The following is a 22,577-nucleotide window of genomic DNA, read 5'->3' on the forward strand; positions in this document are numbered from 1 at the left end:
TCATTGGATGTACAGTGGAAATTAAATAAAACACATGAATCATATTACATGCCATCAATCTGATCTGATATGCTTTTGTTCTTGTCTGCCCTATCTTGACTGTAAATTAAGACAAAAAGAAACGTAAAAGGCAAGCAAAGAAATTAAAGTTTTATCTCCTGAGAGTGTGACTTCTGTGGAGATAATACGACTGTCTGACCTAGGGGTGGCAATCGGGTCGGGTTGGTGGGTCAGCATACCTCAACCCAAACCCGACCCGTTTATTAAACGGGTCGGCTGTGGCAAACACGAACCCGACACATTTATTAAACGGGTAACCCGACACGACCCGCCAACCCGCTTAATAAACTGGTTGGATCGGGTAAACAGGTTGGCAGGTTAGCGGGTCAAGTTGGCGGTTTGGCGGATCAAGTTGGCGGATGGGTTGGCGGGTTGGTGGGTTGACCCGCCCACCTAACCCGTTTATTAAACGGGTCAGCAGGGTTGGCAGGTTGGCATACCCCTAACACAAACCCGACCCGTTTAATAAACGGGTTAGGCGGGTCGACCCGTTTATTAAACGGGTTCATTTTTGCCCAATCCGAAGCCGCCTAAGAGGCGGATTGGTGGGTCGGGTTGGCGGGTCGTGTCAAGTTTTGCCACCCCTAGTCTAACCCACGTCTCCTTCGCAATGTCCGAAGAGATCTTAAAGAAATCGGGTGCGTATCTCGTTAGAACGAGCCTCTCCATCTCTTCTTCTCCCTTTTCCCTTCAGTCTCATGTGGTTCACTTGCTCTTCTTCTTCTACTTCAACACGATTGCACCACGATTTTTCAGGTACCGACCTACACCTCATAAGCAAGAGCACATTCTTAGGAGCAACAGCAGGAAGTGCACTTCCCTCCTCCCCTTCTTCTTTCGCTGTTTTCCTTTCTTTCTTTGCTTTCTTCCATTCCAACCGCTTAGCGTCATCGTTTCCTTCCATCACTATAGACCATTGAGCAAAAGCCGCTCGGGAATCTCTGAACTCCTCATCTTCTTGATCTTCTTCTTCGTCGTCGCTGGCATCTGAAGAAGATGATGAAGAGGAGGAAGATGATGAGGAAGAGACCATGGGAACGACACTGAAGCACCTGAAATCCAATTTTATGTTGTGAAGGGTCGCTAAGAAATGCATGATGTCCCTTTTGATCGCCAACGCCCCGACCCATCTCGTCCTCCTTCCAGGCTCTGTTTCTTGCCGGCATGCAGACTCTCGATCTCTTCCATCATGGATTGCCAGCTCTTGCAGGCCTTTCCTCTCAGCTTGACACGGATTTAACCCGCGCATGCCACCTTGGGCGAGGTGGGTGATAATGAACATAAGTCTCATAACCATAAATGTGATAAGGTTCACGATGAGAGTCCAAGTCAAATGAAGATTATCAAGAGTCCAAGTCAAATGAAGATTGATAAGGATCATGATGAGAGTCCAAATCAAATAAAGATTATTAGGAGTTCACGATAATAAGAAAGAGAGTCCAGTAATCTCAAGAGGAGTTCACGATAATGAGAGAAAGAGAGAGTCCATATATATTATTTGTTTGTAAAAATTATATAAAGGGTCTCAATGGAACCTACCCAAGTCATCATATTGAGTAGAGACTTTAACCCATGGATGTAGGTGTTCATAAACACCGAACCACGTAAATCGTGTGTAAGTTTCTCTTTTCTATACGTTCTATTTATTTTCATGGTATCAGAGCTCATTGTCTAGTAAGGGAATTTTTTGCTTTCATATTTCTTTTCTCATTATCATGGTTGTCATCTCAATTGAGTCGACTTCATTGGTGAAATACCCATACCCATTTAATCTGAATGTCACTAATTTTGTGATAATCAAACTTAACCACAACTTTTTGTTATGGCAAACCCAGTTTCTTGGTCTTGTTGAAAGCCAAGACATGGCAGACTTTCTTAATGGGGAATACCCCCATGCCGCTTCAATATATGCAGACTCCTACAGGTGCTACTATAAATCCTGAATACGTGGTATAGAGGAAATCTGACTGTTTGCTGTGAGGATGGATTATTTATACTCTTGCAGAAGAAGTTCTTAGAATTGTTGTTGGCCTCCAAACATCTCGAGAGGTATGCAATGCTTTGATAACTTCCTTTGCCCATGTATCTAAAGAATGAGAGTTTCTACTTATTCAAAAGTTACAACTTCATTGAAATAATGGAATGCCTATAGTCGAGTAGATCAATAGCTTCAAAAATATATGTGATAAGCTTGCGGCCATAGGCAAGCCTATTGATGGTGACACCAAGGTGTTTTGGTTATTAAATGGGCTTAGAGCTGGTTATGAGTCATTTGTTATAACCATGCTCAAACCACCATCCTCGTCTTATGAACAAGCCGTTGGGTTGTTGCAAAGCCATCAAACTAGATGTGATCTTTATGAAGGAGTGAATAATCACTCAATATTTTTTAGTCAAAGAACTGAAAATAAAAAATATTGATACTCCAACAAGAAACAACAGTTTTCTTCAAAAGGACGTGAGTTTACTCAAGCAGGTCAAACCATAAATCGTGGAAACAATTCCACCCAAAAGAAGGCTTTCAATGGTTAAACATGGAATCGAGTTCAAGCGAAAAATAAGGAAAAGGGCGTGATTTGTCAAAAAAAATTCAAGCTGAATCATAGTGCTATCAATTGTTGGCATCGATTCAATCAGGCATTTCAAGCTAAAGATGTTCCTCAAGCTCTTGCAACATTAAAACTCTCTGATGATCAAGAAAATACATGGTTTTCAGATACAGGAGCTATTGCCCATGTTACTTCAGATGCAAGTAAACTTGACCATCTCAATAAGTATTGTGGTTCAGAAAAAATTATGATTGGTGACAGATCTAAACTTGCTATTACTCACATGAGAACGACAAACCTAAAAGTTGGAAGCAAGGAATTGACTCTTAAAATTGTTCTTGTTGTTCCTGATATTAGGAAGAATCTGATTTCTGTTAGCCAGTTAACCTCTGACATGCCTTATTTGTTTGATTTCTCGTCTAATAGTTTTTTTGTGAAGGACAAAGCCAACAACAAGGTGGTGGTGATTGGCAATAGAATCGATGGCCTGTATGGAGTCACACTAGAAAAGAAACAAGTCTTCTATTCTACACGGTTCTGATCGGTTAGCAAGGATGTCTGGCACGCAAGGCTTGGCCATCCCAATATGCAACTGGTTGATTTTCTAGTTAGAAATAATTTTATTGAGGTAACTGTGCAGAATAAGTTTTATCTGTTTGCCCAAGTTTCCAAATAGGCAAAATGTGCAGGTTATCGTTTCTTCAAGTTGATGAACATTACTCTCAGTTGTTTGACAATGTTCATTGTGATTTGTGGGAACCGACACCTATATCTTTTTTTCAATAATTCAAGTTTTGTGTTATTTTTGTTGATGAATACTCTAGATTCACATAGTTCTATCCGTTGAAAGTCAAATCGAAACTCAGAAAAAAATTTATTGAATTTCACAAATTAGTGATTACCCAGTTTGAGAAAAAAATTAAAGTTTTTCAAACCGATGAACGGGGTGAGTTCCATAGTCGTGTGTTAAAAATATTTGAAAGAAAAAGGCATTAAGCATATTAAAGCCTGCCTAAAAACACCATTTCAAAATGAATGACAGCGTAAACACCGCTCCATTACAAAATTAGGATTAACTATGATTTTTCATAGCAATATTCCAACACGTTTTTGGGTGTAAGGCTTTTCCACGATTATATGGTTGATTAATAGACTTTCATATCCAAATCTTTATATGAAGTCACCATTTGAGTTGTTAACAAGAAAACAATCTGATTTTTCATGTCTTTGATCATTTGGTTGTAGATGCTTTCTGTATATTAGAGACTACAACAAGAATAAGTTTGAACCATGGTCTCTACCATTTGTATTTTTGGGATACAATGAGTTTCATAAGTGATACAGGTGTCTTTACCCTCCTACTAGTCGTGTCTTTATATCTAGACATATTGTGTTTGATGAGCATATTTTTTCACACAGAGCTCCAGGCAAACTGTTTGCCTCTATATTTGACAATGAAGAACTAGTAAGCTTTATTGATTCTAACCATTGTCATCAGGATGATTCTTTTATAGGAAAAAAGGGAGTTAATGATAAGCATCTAACTAGTGTTCTCCAAGATAATACATCTAGTCATCCTGCTGAGTGTCAAAATGATTCTCAAAATCTCGATAACCATGAGATTTATGAAAATCTGATTTCTCTTGAGCCTGACCCTCAACCAAAAGAAGGTGCTATTCAGACTACATATTCTAATGTTGTTGGGACAGATGTTCAGAACATTCATCCTATGGTCACACGATCGAAAGAGGGAATAATCAAACCAAATCCCAAATATTTTTTGGCTCTAACTGTTCTACTAGAACAAAAACTGTTAATGAGGCTTTAAAAAATTCAGAGTGGCGTCAAGCTACGGAAGAAGAGTTGCTTGCATTAGAACAGAATAACACGTGGGTTTTAGCTCCCTGCACATCTAATATGAATGTGATTGGGAGCAAATGGGTATTCAAAACAAAAATAAAAAGTGATGGAAGTATAGAACGCCTTAAAGCTCATCTAGTGGCTAAAGGGTTTAGTCAAATACCTGGAGTCAATTTTGTTGAGACCTTCTCTCCTGTCATAAAGCTTCCATCTATTAGAATTTTTTGACAGTTGCTCTTGTGTATAACTAGGATATCAAACAGTTACATGTCAAGAATACTTTTTTACATGGGTTTCTGACTCAAGATGTCTATATTGATCAACTCCCTGGGTATCGTGATAAAGATAAACCTAATTTTGTGTGTAAATTAAATAGATCTTTGTATGGCTTGAAACAAGCTCCACGTCATAAAGCCTCCATCTATTAGAATTGTTCTGACAGTTTCTCTTGCCTATAACTGGGATATCAGAGAGTGAGATATGAAAAATGCTTTTTTACATGGGTTTCTGATTCAAGATGTCTATATTGATCAACCCCCTGGGTATCGTGATAAAGATAAACCTGATTTTGTGTGTAAATTAAATAGAGCTCTATATGGCTTGAAAGAAGCTCCATGAGCTTGGTATGACAGGTTTGGTACATTCTTGTTTTCTATAGGGTTTTATTCTAGTGTTGCTGACTCATCCCTGTTTATTTATCAAAGTCATCATGAAACCATGCTTCTTTTACTTTATGTTGATGACATTATTCTCACAAGAAACAATCTCACCATGATAAATGAGTTTGTTGCCAAAGTCATCCATGAGTTAGCCATGAAAGATTTGGGCTATCTTCACTATTTTCTGGGAATCGAGGTTCATCGCTTCTCTCAAGGCCTATTTCTAAATAAAAAATGATATGCTTATGCCTTATTGGATCGTGCTCAGATGCTTGGTGCCAAGCCTATCTCCACCCCCAATGGCGTCTAATCTTCGTCCTACAAAAGAAAGTGAGAGATTATTTCATGACTACACTCTATATAGAAGTCTGGTTGGAGGATTACAATATCTGACATTCACTAGACCAGACATCTCATATAACATCAATTATGTTAGTCAATTCATGCAAAATCCCATTGAGTTTTACTTTCGAATCGTGAAAAGAATTTTGCGATATATTCATGACACTATTGAGTATGAAACCCGGTTATTGTCTAATACTCAAATTCAGCTATATGCTTTCTCTAATGAGGATTGGGTAGATTGTCCTCTCTCCAGCAGATCCACCGCAAGTTTTTGCACTTTTCTTGGTGCCAATTGTATATCTTGGAGTGCTAAGAAACAACACATAGTGGCTTGTTCCAGCACTGAAGCTGAATACAAGGCAATGGCGTTGACTGCAGTAGAACTTACATGGTTATCATTTATTCTTTGGGATATTGGGATATATTTATCCGAACCACCTATTTTATTTTGTGACAATCTTTCAGCCCTTCTCTTCTTTCTTCTTTCTCAACTTCTTGTCAGTTGTTACAAATAAATATGGTGTGATCCTTCACTGTTCTTCTCACAACAGCGTTTTAATCTCTATATATATAGAGAGAATCCTTGTGCTTTCTTAGCTTTCTACTTTGTAAGGTGGCTCTCAACTAAATCGCCTCTTGCCTAATCATGGAAATTATACAGCCGTTGTAGCTTTCGTTTTGGACCCCAATGTTGACAAAAGAAAAGGTATATGGCGTCAGAGTTGGTTCAAACCCAAGATGAGTTGTCCAGACTCCTCTCATAAAAAAGAAAAAGTAAATAAAAAATTCTGGATTATGGGTAATGAGAGTGAGAGAGACCCACATTTGTTATTCATTATTAAAGGATCCTTCACAGTATTTTTTTTTTGAAAGGCAAGCTGGGGTTAGGCAGACCCCTTCCAGATAACTCTTAAGCCCCATGTGGCAGAGGAATTCTAACCTGGGCCTTTCGCTTGACACAGGACCCCGCTTAGATACCACCTCGGTGGTGGATCCTTCACAGTACTTGATACACCATATTGTGCACCAAGCGTACCAGTAAAAGATATGAAGCTCATTTTGAAAACTATAAAGACAAGTATCAAATGTTTAAGAAACTCGCTTTGATTGCTTGAAAGCCGGCAACCATCAAAACCGAGTCAAATTCATTTCTGTCAACATTTTTTCATACTAATAACTCCATTACTACAAAAAATGCTACTTAAATGGACATTCTTAAATGTTTTTTTTCTGAAAAAATACATTCTTAAATGTTATAGGTTGTAAAAAATTACAGTAAGTTATCAGATTAAAAATGTATGCTTAAGTAGTTTTGTTCATAAGCATCTTTCTAAAATATATAGTTTTCAGAAACTTGTATTAAAAGCATTATCAACATTCGTTTCTGGCAACTATGGATCCACCAGCTTAACCAAAGCGCTCCATTCCAAGATTTTACAATTGTTCTATCAACTTTCTCAGGGGGAGGACCACAATCGGTTGATTGGGATCACTTTCTTTCTCAACTTTCCAACTTTAGTTTAAGAAAAAGTTTGGCTCAGGAACATGGCATGCAGTTTCAAGCAAAAGGGTTGTTGCCTACTCAAAAAAAAGATTGTTTTCTTACCCTCTAGAGAGAGGGAGAGAGACGTGTAGCTCTTATTTTTCTCTTTAATTATAATACTAAAAAGAAAGGAAAAGGGAAGCATCACACTCATAGCTTAGAATAATTTGAGCAAAGCAGCAATGCAACGCAATAATGAAAGGGTGGGGGGGGAATAGAAATGGCCCAAAGCCAAGCACGATCACCATCGATAGCCCTTCCCCACCACGTTTAGTGTTTTCTAAAGTTGGTGATGTTTTAAACATAGCAGCATGGGCTTCCCCATTTCTTCTTTGAAAACCTCCTACTCATGCTCCATATCGTTTGATAAGTGCGAACACGAATTTGCATATAGAGAATTTATATTTCAGTGCCAAGAGACAGGGAAGGCAAACGAATCGAACTGCTCGTGGACTGAGCTCGTATGGTCTGCACAAAACTTGTTGGACTCGTAAAGTGAGCTCAGTGACCCAAACCGCGGGCAGTTTGTAAAGTATATGCGGGCCAAGCATGAACAAAGGTGTTCAGCTGAGTTTGGCTCGCGTAGTAGGCTCGTGTGTGTGCAGAGAAGAGGGACAGTCTAACCAAAGGAAGGTCGAAAATCTACAACCAATGATTATTGATGTTGTTCCTTCTCTAACGTTCGAGTTTTTCATCCATCAAACTTTACGTATTGGATTTTTACCGTTTATTTAGTAAGCAGCATGTTTTAGATTATGAATTTTTGATATTTAGATGTGTTGTTGAAAGTGCTAAAAATCAATTATCTACAATAGTTTGTATTGTAAAGTTTTTAAATGAATTATGAGCAATCAATTTTTCATGTTTCAAAAAACATGTCGGGATGTCATAAACTCTCTGTATAAAACTTCTCTTACTAAAAGAGAGAGAGAGTAGTCATAGGTTATAGATTTTGGATATATATATATATATATATGTATATATATATATATATAGAGAGAGAGAGAGATGGTAAATAATGACTACTAATGAAGGTAAGGAACTAACGAGTTGAAATCACTCTTTTCTTAAAAAGTTTCCAATTTTTTTAGATCAAATGTTAAGGATGTGATCTACATGATAGTAGGAAACTTGTTCTGAATCATGTGATTATTGACAAATAGTCAGATTTTTAAAGTTCAAAATTCAACAGCCCACAATGTGCCAACAGTTTATAATTCAAAAAATCAAAGATATAAATTTGATCCTTAGCAAACAAACCATGTTGAACACATCTACGTGGTTAGATTGAGTCAATATAACTTGCACATTAATGATTTCTAGCTCATTAGTAACAAATATTTGCCTTCATTAGTAACAAATATTTGCCCATCTAAGTGTGTGTAGAGAATAGGGACTGTCTAACTAAAGGAAGGTCCAAAATCTACAACCCATGATGATCAACAACATTCCTTCTCTAATGCTTGAGTTTTCCATCCATCCGACTTTATGTATTGGATTTTTACCATTTATTTTATGTTTTAGATTATGAATTTTTTATATTTAGATGTGTTGTTGAAAGTGCTAAAAATTAATGGTCTACAATAGTTTGTATTGTAAAGTTTTAAATGCATTATAAGCAATTGATTTTTCATGTTTTGAAAAACATGTCTAGATGTCTTGAACTCTTTGTATAAAATATATTTGTTACTAAATACAATATAAAGAACAAATATATAAGGTCTTATTGATGAAACACTCAAACACTAGAGAAAGAGAATTGTTAGGTTGTAGATTTTGGATAGAGAGAGATGGTAAATACTGACTACTAATGACGGTAAGGAATTAACAAGTTGAAATCACTTTTTTCTTAGATCAGATGTTACGGATGTGTTCTACATGATAGTAGGAAACTTATTTTGAATCATGAGATTATTGACAAATAATCAGATTTTTAAAGGGGTTGAAAAATCATCAGCCCACAATGTGCCAAAAGTTTATAATTCAAAAAATCATGTTTTTACATCACAAAAGCAAGATCTAATGTTTGATCCTTAGCAAACAAACCATGTTGAAGGCATCTAGGTGGTTAGATTGAGTCAATACAACTTGCACATATGATTTCTAGCTCATTAGTTTATTACCTTCATTAGTAGCAAATATTTGCCTATATATATAGTTGATTGTACATACAATCTAGTCGTACATATCTCTAGGTGGAATCTCATTATCCATGTTGTTTTGATTTAATCTATCTTGTAGATGTGTTCAACATGGTCGATCTAGTGAGAATCAACCTTTGGGTCATGTTTTCTTATGAAAAAAATGATTTTTTGGGTAAAAAACAATGTTGCTTTTATAACCATTGATTTTTGCATCACTAGGAAAACCTATGCACATTTTGGATGTTGATGATTTAAAGGCTGGTTTCCTACTAAAAAGGGAATGTAAATCACATCCATAAAGTAAGTTCTACAAAAAAAAGGAAAATAACTAAGTTTGCACATACAAAGGATTATAGCAAACTTTTATGTATATATATATATATATATATATATATATATATATATATATATATATATATATATATATATATATATATATATATATATATATATATATAAGGCATGCCTAATGGGTGTTTTGGCTTTTTGATGGGTTTTTCATGATTTTGAACCCATAGATATGTTCAGCATGGTCAATTTACTAGGAATCGACACTTGGATCATGTGTGTTCAATGAAAAAATGATGTTTAGAGCTTCAAAATTTTACAAAGATTTTGGACATTGATTTTTTGAACTTTAGAAAAACCCACAAGTGTTAACGCTCTAAGAGCTGATCCCTATAAAATCAAGTACATACGTGAATACAATATAATTCTAAAAATAAAACAAAAAAGCTCAAAAACCCCCATTTAGCATGTTTCATTTAGCAAATTTGCATTAATATATTAGCAATACTATAGAGTATACTCCCTAGTTGAATCGAATAGGTGCAAGCTTTATTTGAACAATTTCACCCCAAAAATGCATTAAGCACTGTCTATTTACTAGAAAATGCACTTTAGGTAAAATATGATATTCTTAATATTGAAATTTTAGGCATTTTTGTCGCCTTTAGAAAATCTGCTTATACAACATGATAAGATGTTATAAAACATGTTTTTAACTAAGCAACCATATAGATAATATCTATAAGGTTTAATACTTAAAAACCAAGAAAATGTGAATGAACATGTGGCTTTTACTAGATGATACGCTACACTCAAGGATAGCCAATATTGTCCCTACCAGAGTGACAAACGTTAAAAATGACAAAATCTCGTTTTTCAAAAACTCATGAGAAATTGAAAATTCTTCATAAATCTTGTGTTATTTTTGGCAAAATCTTGGCAATAAAAAATAATTTTTAAAATAATTTTTATAAGAAAATATTAATAAAAAATATTTAAAAATAAAAATACATAGTTTTTTCATGATAAATAGCCATTTAAAACGTAAATATCACGTGTAAATCACGGTATTTATGTTTTTCATAAATCTCACGATATTTTGAAAATCCTGCGAGAACTTACCATTTTAAACTTTCAGGCAATTTCTCGTGGTATTATCGCAAGATTTTCGTAAATCTCGCGATATTTGTCACTATGGTCACTACATATGCTATATCAAATTTTAAAAAACACTCAAAGAGAACTCTTTTAAAACAAGCCAGCTTATGTTCGGGTCATAAAGCTTAGCTCGTGACAATCTCGAGCCAGACTCTACTCTTGATGAGCTCAAAATCGGAACACGAGCAAGAGTTCACCCTTAGCGTAGTAGAGTTTGGAGTTATTTGAAATAACTGCCTAACTGTTCAAAAAATACCTATAATAGGTGCTGCTGTCCATTCCAATCACAAATAGAAACTATTAATCTGGACTTAAAATAACATTTTTATCCTTTAAATCATAAATACTTGTTTTCCCTATATTTCCCTTTTTCATAAAATATTGTTTTTGAATTTTTCCAAGTAGGGTGCAGATCTTATTGTCCTCCTCCATCCAACATACCAGTATGTGATCTTTAGAATGTGTCTCACCACAAGTAGTTGCTTTTGGGACAAAGGTGGAGGTGAAAGGAAGAAATCTTTAGAATTTGATTTCATGCTTTGGGTATTCAAGAAATAGAAAAAAAATGAATAATTTGTCATTCTATGTAATATTTTACTAGGGTTTTTTAAGAATTAACTAGAGTTAGATGGAAGGAGATTAATAGAAGCACTTCTTTGAGGTAATCTTTAGAAAGATAGGCACTCAAACAAAAATTCACCAGAGAGCGCTCATATGCACATCATTATGAACGATTTATCTAGCTCCCGGAAAGTGCGCCCATTCTTCTCTTACCAAGTGTGATGACGAGTAGTTATGATGAAAATGTGAGGGTGTGTTTTGCAAATAGCACCATCGCTCCCTCGCAGCTTGCACCACCACAGTCGCGTTGTAACTGCCCTTATCTACTTTCCGAGCCTACAACACCATTGCCACCACCCAGCCTGCATCGCTACTGTCATGAGCCTGCACCACCACCATCGCCACCTCCCAGCCAGCACCACCATAGTCACATTGTAACTGCCCTTATCTACCACCATCGTCATGTGGGGTTCTTGATGGGGACGACCCAGGGCTTGGAGGACCAGTTATCATGAGCTTGCTCCACCATTGTCGTGAGCCTGCACCACCACCACGCTCCCCACCTCCCACCCTGTTCCACCACCATTGTTACCTCACAACCTGACCATATCTACCTCCTGAGCTTGCTCCACCACCATCACCACCTCCCAGCCAGCATCGCTACTATCGTGAGCCTGCACCACCACTATTGCCCCCTCCTAGCCTGACCATATTCAAGGTTTATAAGTGATATTTTTTTATGTATGTTAGTTTGTATATTAAAAAATACATGATAAAAATCTTGTATGTTTTAAGAATTAAAAATTACATAATATCGTTCCAGAATTTATAATTTATGAAAAACAATATGTTAAGAATAAAAATAGACTATATTGTATGATTTTTAATTCTCAGCTGAAAAGGAGTTTAGTTTTGATTTTTTTTAGAGCTTATGTCAGGCACACCAAGCTTACTACAACAAAAAAATTGAAATGTATTTCATTTTATATAAAATTTTTCTGCTATTTCTTTGAAAAAATTGAACCGAGGAAGATTGTTCTGTGAACAAAAAAAAGTTGGTGATTCCATAATTTTTTTTCTTGATCAGGAATGACTTTAGGTTAGAATTTCTTCTTGTAGATAATTAACATATATCTTAATCTATATTAAAAATATCAAAATTTATTTCATTTAATATGATGCATGACAAAATTTACACTAACAGAAAAAAATTTATGTTTTTACAATTTTACATATAAATTATTTTGGCTTAATTGCATATCATGTATTAAATTGCATACATGTGATGGTTTCAAGTTTGAACCAGGAGTATTATGTACAGCATGATGATAATGTATAGCTTGATATGATGTTGTATGTATGCTTATGTTGATCATGTACAACATGTTGCTATAGTACGTGGTTTGTGACCTTGATAAGCCACATAATATGTAATGCTTTCTTAAATGCACGAGACAATTCAAGAAGTGAAATAAATTGTATTGTGTCTTATGGTTAAACAACATGGGGCCTATTAAGGTTGTGTGGTGGAGCGGTATTTGTTGTAATAATCACATGAATGCATTGTTTAGATAGTATTATAATACATATTATTAATTGCACTTATTGGCACACAATCATACACTGTTATGACCAAGTAGAGTGGTAGCCCAATCAGATGATGCATGATGACACATATTATAGATGTGTCAATCAATTTTATTCTTGTGGTAAGAATGTATGATAATTTAAAAGAGGTATAAGAGACCCAAAAAATTATATTAATTTGATTCTTTGGTTGCCTGCTCATGATGGTGGGATTCTTGGATGGCGGTCATAAGAGATTGTGAGGATACTGAACGTCGTGTGCATTGTTTACCCGAAGAACCCAATCTGGAGGTTCGTGTTCCTAGCCACGGCTTTAGGAAACTTTTTACCATTTTTCTTGGGGATGGTGAAGTTGGCTCAATTATAGCGTATTGATATACCAAAAAAAGTAGCGGCCTTGGGTGGGAATGCCCTTTGTCATCCCAACATTAGATAAAGATGTCTGATCTTACGACTTAGGGTGAGGATACTCGATGTTGGTCAAAGGACATATGCAGAACCCAGTTAATAAAATATAATTATGTGTGGTTAAGATACACATGAAAATTGCCTTGGACTTTGGGTTTTTGCATGACAGTATTAGTGCGATTTTGTAAATTATTATTTTTAAAACAAGAATTGTGCTCCAACTAATAAATTCAAAACCGTTAATTGCAATCGTGTAGGGTGGCAAGTCGGATTGTCTCCTCAGCAAACAGAAGATAAGGCACCCAAATTCACTTAGAAACCTCACTTTATTAATACCTCAAAAGAAAATAAAAGACTTACACTATCTTTTCAATTACAATGCCATAAAAGTAAACACGCTTAAAAATGAAAGCAAATCCTAAACTAAGCTTGGGACTTTCTCACATTGGGCTCAAGTAAAGGGGTAATGATAGATATCCTCCCCTCCAAAGAAGCAACCTCTAAGAGAAAATACTTGTAAAACATATTACCATAACTATCCCTATACTAACAAGACTATTATCAAAATAGCAAAAGGCCCTCGAAACTAACAATTAAAAACTCACATAAATTAAATCTAACTAAAATTGTGAACAACTGAAAAGAAATCAACAACTAATCAAATAATCAACAATAAATCTATCTAATTTAGCATTACTAAAAAAAAAATTATACTAATGGTCAACATAAAAAAGATTGCTAACGGTCACCACTAAAAAGAAAACTAAATAAAAACACCGGTAAATAAATCTCATTCTCACGATAATATACTTAAAAACTAAGCAATGCAATCTAATTAAATACTAATCAGAATATAAATTGTACGAGAATCAATTCTAAACTAAAAATAATCCCTAACATAATGACGCAATGCTGAAAATTAATTAAAAATACTAAAACAAATGAAACCGCATGATATTCTATCCACTGCTAACTTAAACAAAACCTGACTATTATCGGCTAAATTAATCTTTAAAATGTGGGTGATGACAGAATCTAAAGCAAAACAGCAAGATAAAAAATAAATTTAATCTAACTACTATTGAACTAAATTAATAAATGACCAAAATTAACTAGGACACACTAGAACTACAGGACACGCTATACTGATTGACACTATTCAAGTAAATCTAATTTATTTAATTCTAATTAATCTAATCTAAATAAAATTTCTAAAATACGAAAGAACAATTTAATTAACAAATTGATTTAACAAATCAACATTAAACTATATGTCTAATCAAATTAAATGTATTCTATGCCAAACCCTTGTTTTGACTCAGTTTCACGTGAAATTCGAACCAAAGCCTCTTTGTACCTCAAACATCACAAACACGAGTACCTAAGCCATAAAATAAAATATAAATGCATGAATTTATGATAAAATACTATGTATCTCATGCATTATCAAGTACCTACAAAGGGATCATGAGGAAACTTAAATTAATTGCAAGTGAAATGCTCATGCATGTAAAAGTAATTATCAATAACAAAGTTAAAAATTACCACATGCATTAGTTCATGTATCATGTATGCATGGGTGCATGCATCAAGTGAGATTGTAAGCATGTTTGAATTTTGATGCAATGGTTTGTGTATTATGTGTGGTTGCAAGCATGTTTGAATTGTTTTGGTGCCTAAATATTTTATAAGGTTGATTCTTTACAGTTGGATAATGTAAGATTTCATATGAGAACTGTGAGTTTTTACTCATCTTGTAACATTTTTCATATGGTGAGGCTCAAGTTTAATTGAGCGGTGTGATGGCAGAACTGACTTGTTGGAGATGGCATGATTTATTATTGATTATTGGGTTCTAAACATTCAGATTGATTTAAACTTTGTAAACTTTAAATTAGAGTTTATTAAGTCATTTTAAATTATAGTTTGAAATGGATAGTTGGTATGGTGGATGTAAATATCTGATGTACCTCAGATCTTTGCGATGTTTTTCGCATTAAAAAAAATGCATTTCATATTTTTGACAACGAAATCTTGTCTTTGGTGTTTCTTTCACGAACTCAGTGCTAGTGGGCTATTAAATGCTAACGTTGGCACACAAGTTGACTTCCTAGAGCTTAGTCTGGTTGAAGTAGGACCAAATATTAGTCCTAGCATCATTTGGTTCCTTTAAAAAAAAAATCATGCAGTTTTTAGTAGTGAATTTGGCATCATTACAACATGAGCCTTTGAGGTATGCCCTGTGGTTTCTCTTTCTCTCGACTGCTATGGTTCTGGGGCAACAAGTCTGGTAAGGGAGGATCCAACCCCTCCAGGTCTTGGCTTTTGGTCTGGTGGGTCGGGTCTCCCTCTGACCTGAGTCACTCTCTCAAGCCCAAATCTTATTGTCGCCCAGAGCGGTGATGAGCCGTAGGTGTTGTCCGAGGACCTATTGGGTAGAGCATCCACGAGGGCTATGTGTGGCCCTCGTAATCTAGGCACCACTTTGTCGGATCTGAGGACAGACCCAGTTTTTGTTGGGGGGTTTTCAACAACTTCCTCGTGACATCAACGGTTAGCATGGAGATGGACGTGGATGCATTTGTACACTCACGAGAGTTGTTGAAGAACCATGCAGTAGGGGGCTCAGTTGATGGCACTTATTCCCTGCTACCCCAATCGAAGATGTTTCAGCATCTCCCAATGTTTCTCATAAGGTTGTTTTTGCGACGATTAGTGGTTTTTCTGGTGGTAGTCATGCTGCTTCTCGCTCTTGGTTCCAGATGGTAGGTTGGATTTCAACTTATCTAAACCTTCCAAGGCCCTCAATGATTGATGAAAATGCACTTTTGTCTTCCTCAATCATTTTGTGATGAGTGATAGAGATTATTCAGCCATTGCCTGGTTTGTAAATGGGACATCAGGGCAATAGAATGAGAATTTTATATTCATGAGCTTTATAAGCAATGGAAGCTCCTTATTAACTCGATCTTCTCTATGCTTTCAGACAACGAGTTTCTGGTGTGTGTTTTCTTGTAAGCTGATCTGACATTGGTTCTGAGAAGAGGACTGTGAATGGTTGTTGATTTCACTCTACTTATGGAAACTTGGGATGGATATGGCATTCTCAAATTTCAAGGTTTAAGGTCTATTCTGGTATGAATTAGAGTACATAGCTTTCCACCTGCTTATTGGTGCAATGATGTCTTCTACTTAATATCAAATGAGTTAGAGGGAAAGCTGGTTGTTGTTGATGATAGAACATCTGCTCAAACTCACTTGCACTTTGCAAGGATCCTTGTAGAAGTTCAATCTCATTTAAAGATCTTTGATTCGATTTTTATTGTCTTGGGTAGGTTCTACAAGGAAAATCTTCATATTATACCTGAATCAGGCATGCATATTTGTGAGGTGTGTAATGTAAGATCACATGCCATTGTAAATTGTTCACACAAGAATCCAACATCTAATGTGCCTGGTCTCGGCAAAGGGTAACAACAGCAGAAGCATAGAGCCAAATGGCGTGGGTCTCGAAAGTCTTATCTGAATATCATAATTCTTTTAAGACTCTTGAGGAGAATCAGGAGGAAGAAGATGTTGTTCCTCCTAAGCAACCAAATGAGGATGCTAGCACTTCTTACCATAGGAAACATGTCCCTTCTACTGTTCAGATTGTTGGTTGCCTTGTCTTGGAGAAAAGTTAATGCTTGCCTCTCTACCCAACATATTGATAGCCCAACTTTTCATTCATCTACATCACACCAAAGAAGATACCATTGATGAGAATTTTTTTGGTAACCTTTTTTACTTTGACCCTACTTCTCCTCTGGGCTATCCTAAAAAGCAAGAGGTTCAGATATTGGTTAAGATGTGCAACAAGGATCCTTTGCATGATCTTGCTCCATTACCTTCAAGCATAGTCTTTGGACCATCGATTACGGGGGATCTTTGGATATGTAGGATATATAAAAAATATGAATAAAATATAAAACACTACAAAAACCATTTTTATCGTGTTAATATCATGATAAAAAATGCAATACTTTAAGAACTGATGATTTTTTGAAAATATTGCATGTTTTGGTACTTCGTGACCTTTTAGGTCATATTTGGACGTCGATGATCCCACCCAGTGTTTACTTTGCAAGGGAAAGTCCGTTAGGTGACCGGTTCTCGGCAAGGATTCCTCGTCATAAAAAAAAAGCTATGTGTTTGTGATATTGTCACAATATCAACAATATTTGTGAAGTTTTGGGCACGTGTGCTAGCAACTTAGGGATGTGTTTGGCAATTGCTTGTACTGATCTTCCTCAAGTTCCAATACAAAAAGTTCCAACAATATGTTTTTCGACTTGGTCTTTAATAAATATAAAAATACCAAAAAAATCTTTTAATATTATTTTAATGATTTTAACAAGTGTCACATTATGATTAACACATAATAATTTATTATTATTTTTTAGCCTGAATCTATAGCCCAATGATTCATTTAAGACCGATACAGTATCGACCATGAAGGTTTCACGTGAACAACCTTACCTACAGAGGGTAAGCTAAGAAATTTCCAAGGTTCTTCAAAAGGCCAAGAAAGTAAAACTAATGAAAAAGATGTGATCCAAGTAAAAAAAAAATTTATATTTTAATCAAACATCAAATTGAAATCAATTGAATTTCAAAGCAAATAGAAAAAATCCAAAAAAACAAACAACAATTTTAATCAATCAATCCCCTTAAAGTAATCTCTAATCTTCTAGAGAACTTCAAGACTTTAAGGGGGCATTTGCAAAATGGTATAAGGCACGGACTATTTTGCAAATAGGCTATAAGGTTGTACCCTTTGCCAAAAACCTTAACTTTTATCAAGGAGTTGGGTAACTTTTCACAAAAAATAAAAAAATGGCTAACAAATAGTGAGAAAATTAAGAAGGAATATGTCTTATGAAATATTAAAACAATTCATTTAAAAAAGAATTTCAACAACCATAGGCAAGGGGTATAGGAGTAACAAATTTCAATTATAATGGTAAGGTGTATATGGCTAACATATTTTTAAAATATCTTTAAATATCTAAATCCAAGATGCAAGCCTGTGCACAAAAAAATTGGAGTTGCACTTGATCTGGTCAAGCCATGCCAATATATTTTTCACCTAGACTTGAGCTTTGCTTAATATTCTGTCGGGCTAGGCTAGGTTTGGTCTTTATGGATTTTGTGTTGCATGTGCCTATCATAGTGTTGTGTCGTTTAGGTCATTAGGTAGCTAGAACAATGTCTGCTGCCTACGATCCTAGGGTATCAAATGTTAGTCTATAATGGTAACTGATATCACTCGTGATGAATGAGATGTCCAAATCAATTTGATTGCAAAGTTCTTTTTAACATTGAACCCCATGATAATTTTCAGGGCAATTTAGCCAATATTAATGTGTTGGTGTGAATTATGTCTGAACCCTTCTGAAATGAAGAGAGAATTTTTAAGGGAGTAATAAGAAGGAAATATAAGAAAACATGAAGAATCAAATGATTACTCTGTTTGTTTGGTAGGAGCAGCTAGTGCTAGTCACCTTGTGATGGGATGGCTTCCCTTCTTCAATGCTTGAGCATTTCATTGATCGAATATCATATATTTTCTTTACAATTTATTTAGTAAAAAATATGCTTTACACAAAGACTTTATGATGTATAGACATGTTTTTTCAATTGTGAAAAATTGACGATGTACAATGCAGTTAAAACTTTATAAAGTATTATAAGCCGTTGATTTTTAGCACTTTAAAAAATGCATCTAAACATTAAAATTTCACTCAGATCGATGAAAAAATCGATTATTAGAGAAGGAATGTCATCGATTATAATCAATTGTAGATTTTGGATCTTTTTTCGGTTAGACAATCTTATATATATATATGTGTGTGTGTGTGTGTGTGTGTGTGTGGTAATTATAAGGTGCTCCCAGAGTACCTACTCCCAACTAATAGAAGCTTTAAATTTTTAAAGTTTTTAAACTTTTTTTGTTGATGAGACCCTAGAGATATGATTTATAGGCATTATTTAGTAGAAAACAAGCTTTGGATCATGTGATTATAACATATATGTATGTTTTTTAAGACCTTTAAACATCAATGGCTCACAATGAATCAAAATTTTATGACTTAAAAAATCCTATTTTTATGTCCAAAAAACATGTTCCAAAGAATGATTCATATCGAATAAACTAGGTCAAGTACATCCATAAGGTTTAATTGAGAATATATTGTTACGCATTGACCCAGACCTGAAATGGTTCAGGATCTAGACCTGCCCAAGCGCCTCAGTCGGTCAGCTCTGAAGGACGTCTAGCCCTCTTTAGTTTCTTGCTTCTTAGAATAGTTAGGATTTTTGTTATTTTATGCTTCTTAGATTAGGATTTTTATATTCTTGATTTCTTGATTTAATTATACTTAATAATAGGACACTCTATAAATAGTTATTGCATGATTTATTTGGAATCAATGAAGATTATTAAGAGTTTATATATTCGTCATTCTTGATATTGGTTTACAACTTGAAGAATTAAGGGTCTGATCCCTCCACACGTCTCAACATAGTTTGCAGAATAGACGGGATTGAGTTTCTCCTTCCTACCTTGCAGACAATGTCTTGGAATTCGTGCATCAAGCTAGTTGATCTTTTTTCTTTAACTATTTGCATTTTAGACGGCTCACTCGTTGCCTCTCAGGGCTCTTTTATAAAAAAAATTCCTTCCTAGGGTCAGATTCTAATAGTGGTATCAGAACATGACTTTCCACAAGCCCAAGATCAGCAATCACACATGAATTTTTGTATCAACAAGGGCCCACACCCTTCTCAAATCCAATAAGGTGTGATATGACATTATTCTTTTGATTTATGCAATAATTAACTAAATAAACGATAAATCTTAATTTTCTTTACACAAGATCATACATGAATCTGGTCTTTATGTCAGACGCTCATTCCTGGTAGCTCTCTAGGTGTGTGGCTGATTTATTCCTGCTCGCACCAAGGTCAGATTATTGGTTTGTGCCCATTGATTTAGTCAACACTATTGGAAGTGTTTGACCAACCTAAGTGTTTGGTTGTGCTCAGCAGTTTTACCATCATTCTTGTCTAGTGTGGAGGAGTCCTACACCTACAGGGTTGTATGCATTTGTAGTGCATATGGTTGGTCACAAGTGTCTGATACACGTCTCTTTAATCTATAGCAAATCTTGAGGCCCCTGAGATGACACGAACCTACGATATGATTTGCAAGTTTTGAACAGAGTTTCAGGGTCACATCAATCAAATGAACAAGAGGATCAATAAGGTGTTAGCAAACCTTCATTGTCTCTTGGAGTCATTATGTGACTTGTTATGGTGGTTGATTTTGCTCAATGTCGCAATCAATAAGCCCTCTCTAGAGCTCCATAGAAGGGTGAATGAACACGCTCGAAAGGCCCTTAAGCTTCTACTGCTGAATTTAGAATCACTAAATTATAGATTCTATAAGAAGTTAGATGGAAACTTAAATGGGTGTAGATATGCATCGGGTTTTTTCAGAAGACCGTGAAGTAGAAAATCTTGGAGGATGCTAGGTCGAATATGACTACATTATATGGTAACCTCAAAAGCAGGTTTTAATGCTACCACCAACCAGTGCCACCTAAAGAGGTTGACCATCCAATCGAGCCAACTGGTCATGCAGAGGCAGGACAACCTGCCTTTGGACCCACATCTGAGTGCAATGGGTGTGAGGACATTCAAGGGCTGGACGAGAAGGATTTGTTCGGCATAGGGGGCCAAACAGTTTGAAGCGGTTGTTGATGCACATGCAACAAATCTATAATGGATGAATATGGAAACAAGACCTCAACCAGCATCTAATAACTACTTATTGAAGGTGGACAACGCACTCTACTTCCAAATTCACCAGCCAAGGTAGCAGACGAACCACAAGAATCAGGGGTGTTTCAAAGCAATAATTTAATTACTACTCACCGTGCACAGGTGGTGTCGGCTATTGCCTTGCTCTTGGAAAAATCATGCACTATTGTAGCTCAAACCAGCACAACATGCCAAGAGTTGGTCTAATGTCAGTCACATACAAGGACACAATCACCTTTTAAGCAAAATTAAGGCACGTGAAAAAACTTTGCGCCTAGTGTTTAACCTTAGAGGTGACAGTGATCGGTTAGTAGCACAATATTCAGAGTTCTTGCCTTCAAGACAAGGCGAGTTTGAGAGGGGTGGATTGTTACAGACCTGACCCAGACTAGAATCCAAACCTACCTAATAGCCTCAACCAGTCAGCTCTGAAGGATGTCTAGCCTTGCTTCTGGATTAGTTATGATTCTTGTTATTTTATTTTTTTTGTTTTCTGAGGTTTATTGGATTAGGTTTCTTATCTTTTGGGTTTTTATATTTAGTTATAATTTTTAGTTGGATACACTATAAATAGGTATCATATTTTTATTTAAAATCAATAAGGATTATTGAGAGCTCATCTATTCTTTGTTCTTGATCTTAGTTTATAGCTTGAGAGATTGAGTCTCATTACACATGTCACATAATAGTTCACATAATAGGCATGATAGAGTTTCTCTCTCCTACTATGCAGGTGTCCTATCTTGAGATTTGTGCCTCAAGACCGTCGATCCTCTCTTTTCTTTAACTATTTGTGTTTTAGACCCTCTTGTTGTCTCTCTAGGGTCTTTTTGTAGAATTTGTTCTTCTCTAAGGTTGGGTTCTAATATATACAACCTACAACCATGATTTCTAGTATGTGAAACCCGGAGCATTGTAGCATTACTCATATATATATATATATATAAGAACTGAAATATGAGAACTAAAAATATAGGCATTTTCAACACAAGTTTTGCAAATCCAACCATGTGGATGTGTTTGGCATGGTGAATTTGCTAGGAATCAACCATTGGATTGTGTATTTTTAATGAAAATTTATGGTTTTTGAATGCTTGAATATATATGAAGATTATGAGCCACTGATTTTAAAGCCTTAAAAAAATCTCGTTTATGCATCAAAATCTGATGATTCAAGAGACGGTCTTCATAAAACCATGCATGTAGATCACATCCATATGGTTAGATTCAAGAGAAAAGAACAAAAACCATGAAAATCGTGGTTCACACATTAATTCTCATGTTTTTAGTTCTCATATTCTAGTGATCTACACTAGAATATGAGAACTAATGTTTGAACCACAATTTTTATTTTTTTTTCTTTTCTTTTTGTTAAGCATTTTGCATAATGCTGAATTTCGAATATGCCTTGAGAATTTTGCCACACACGATATGTTCGGCGAAATGTCTATGTGAGATTGAATCCCAGTTCTTGAATGTAGTTTGTAAACAAGGGTTCAAAAAGAGTTTTCAAAGGTTGGTGATGCATGTTTGAAATTTGGTTTTGAAATAG

At 35.4% G+C, this 22,577-nt stretch overlaps 1 pseudogene; it reads right to left on the minus strand.

Annotated features, from left to right (window-relative positions):
- Positions 1-685: 685 nt before the first annotated feature.
- LOC149811534 (uncharacterized) lies at positions 686-1,955 on the minus strand (annotated as a pseudogene).
- Positions 1,956-22,577: the final 20,622 nt, after the last annotated feature.

This window comes from Nuphar pumila, chromosome 17 (assembly GCF_984573655.1).
Source record: "Nuphar pumila chromosome 17, dmNupPumi1.hap1.1, whole genome shotgun sequence".
In the NCBI taxonomy this organism is placed as follows: domain Eukaryota; kingdom Viridiplantae; phylum Streptophyta; class Magnoliopsida; order Nymphaeales; family Nymphaeaceae; genus Nuphar; species Nuphar pumila.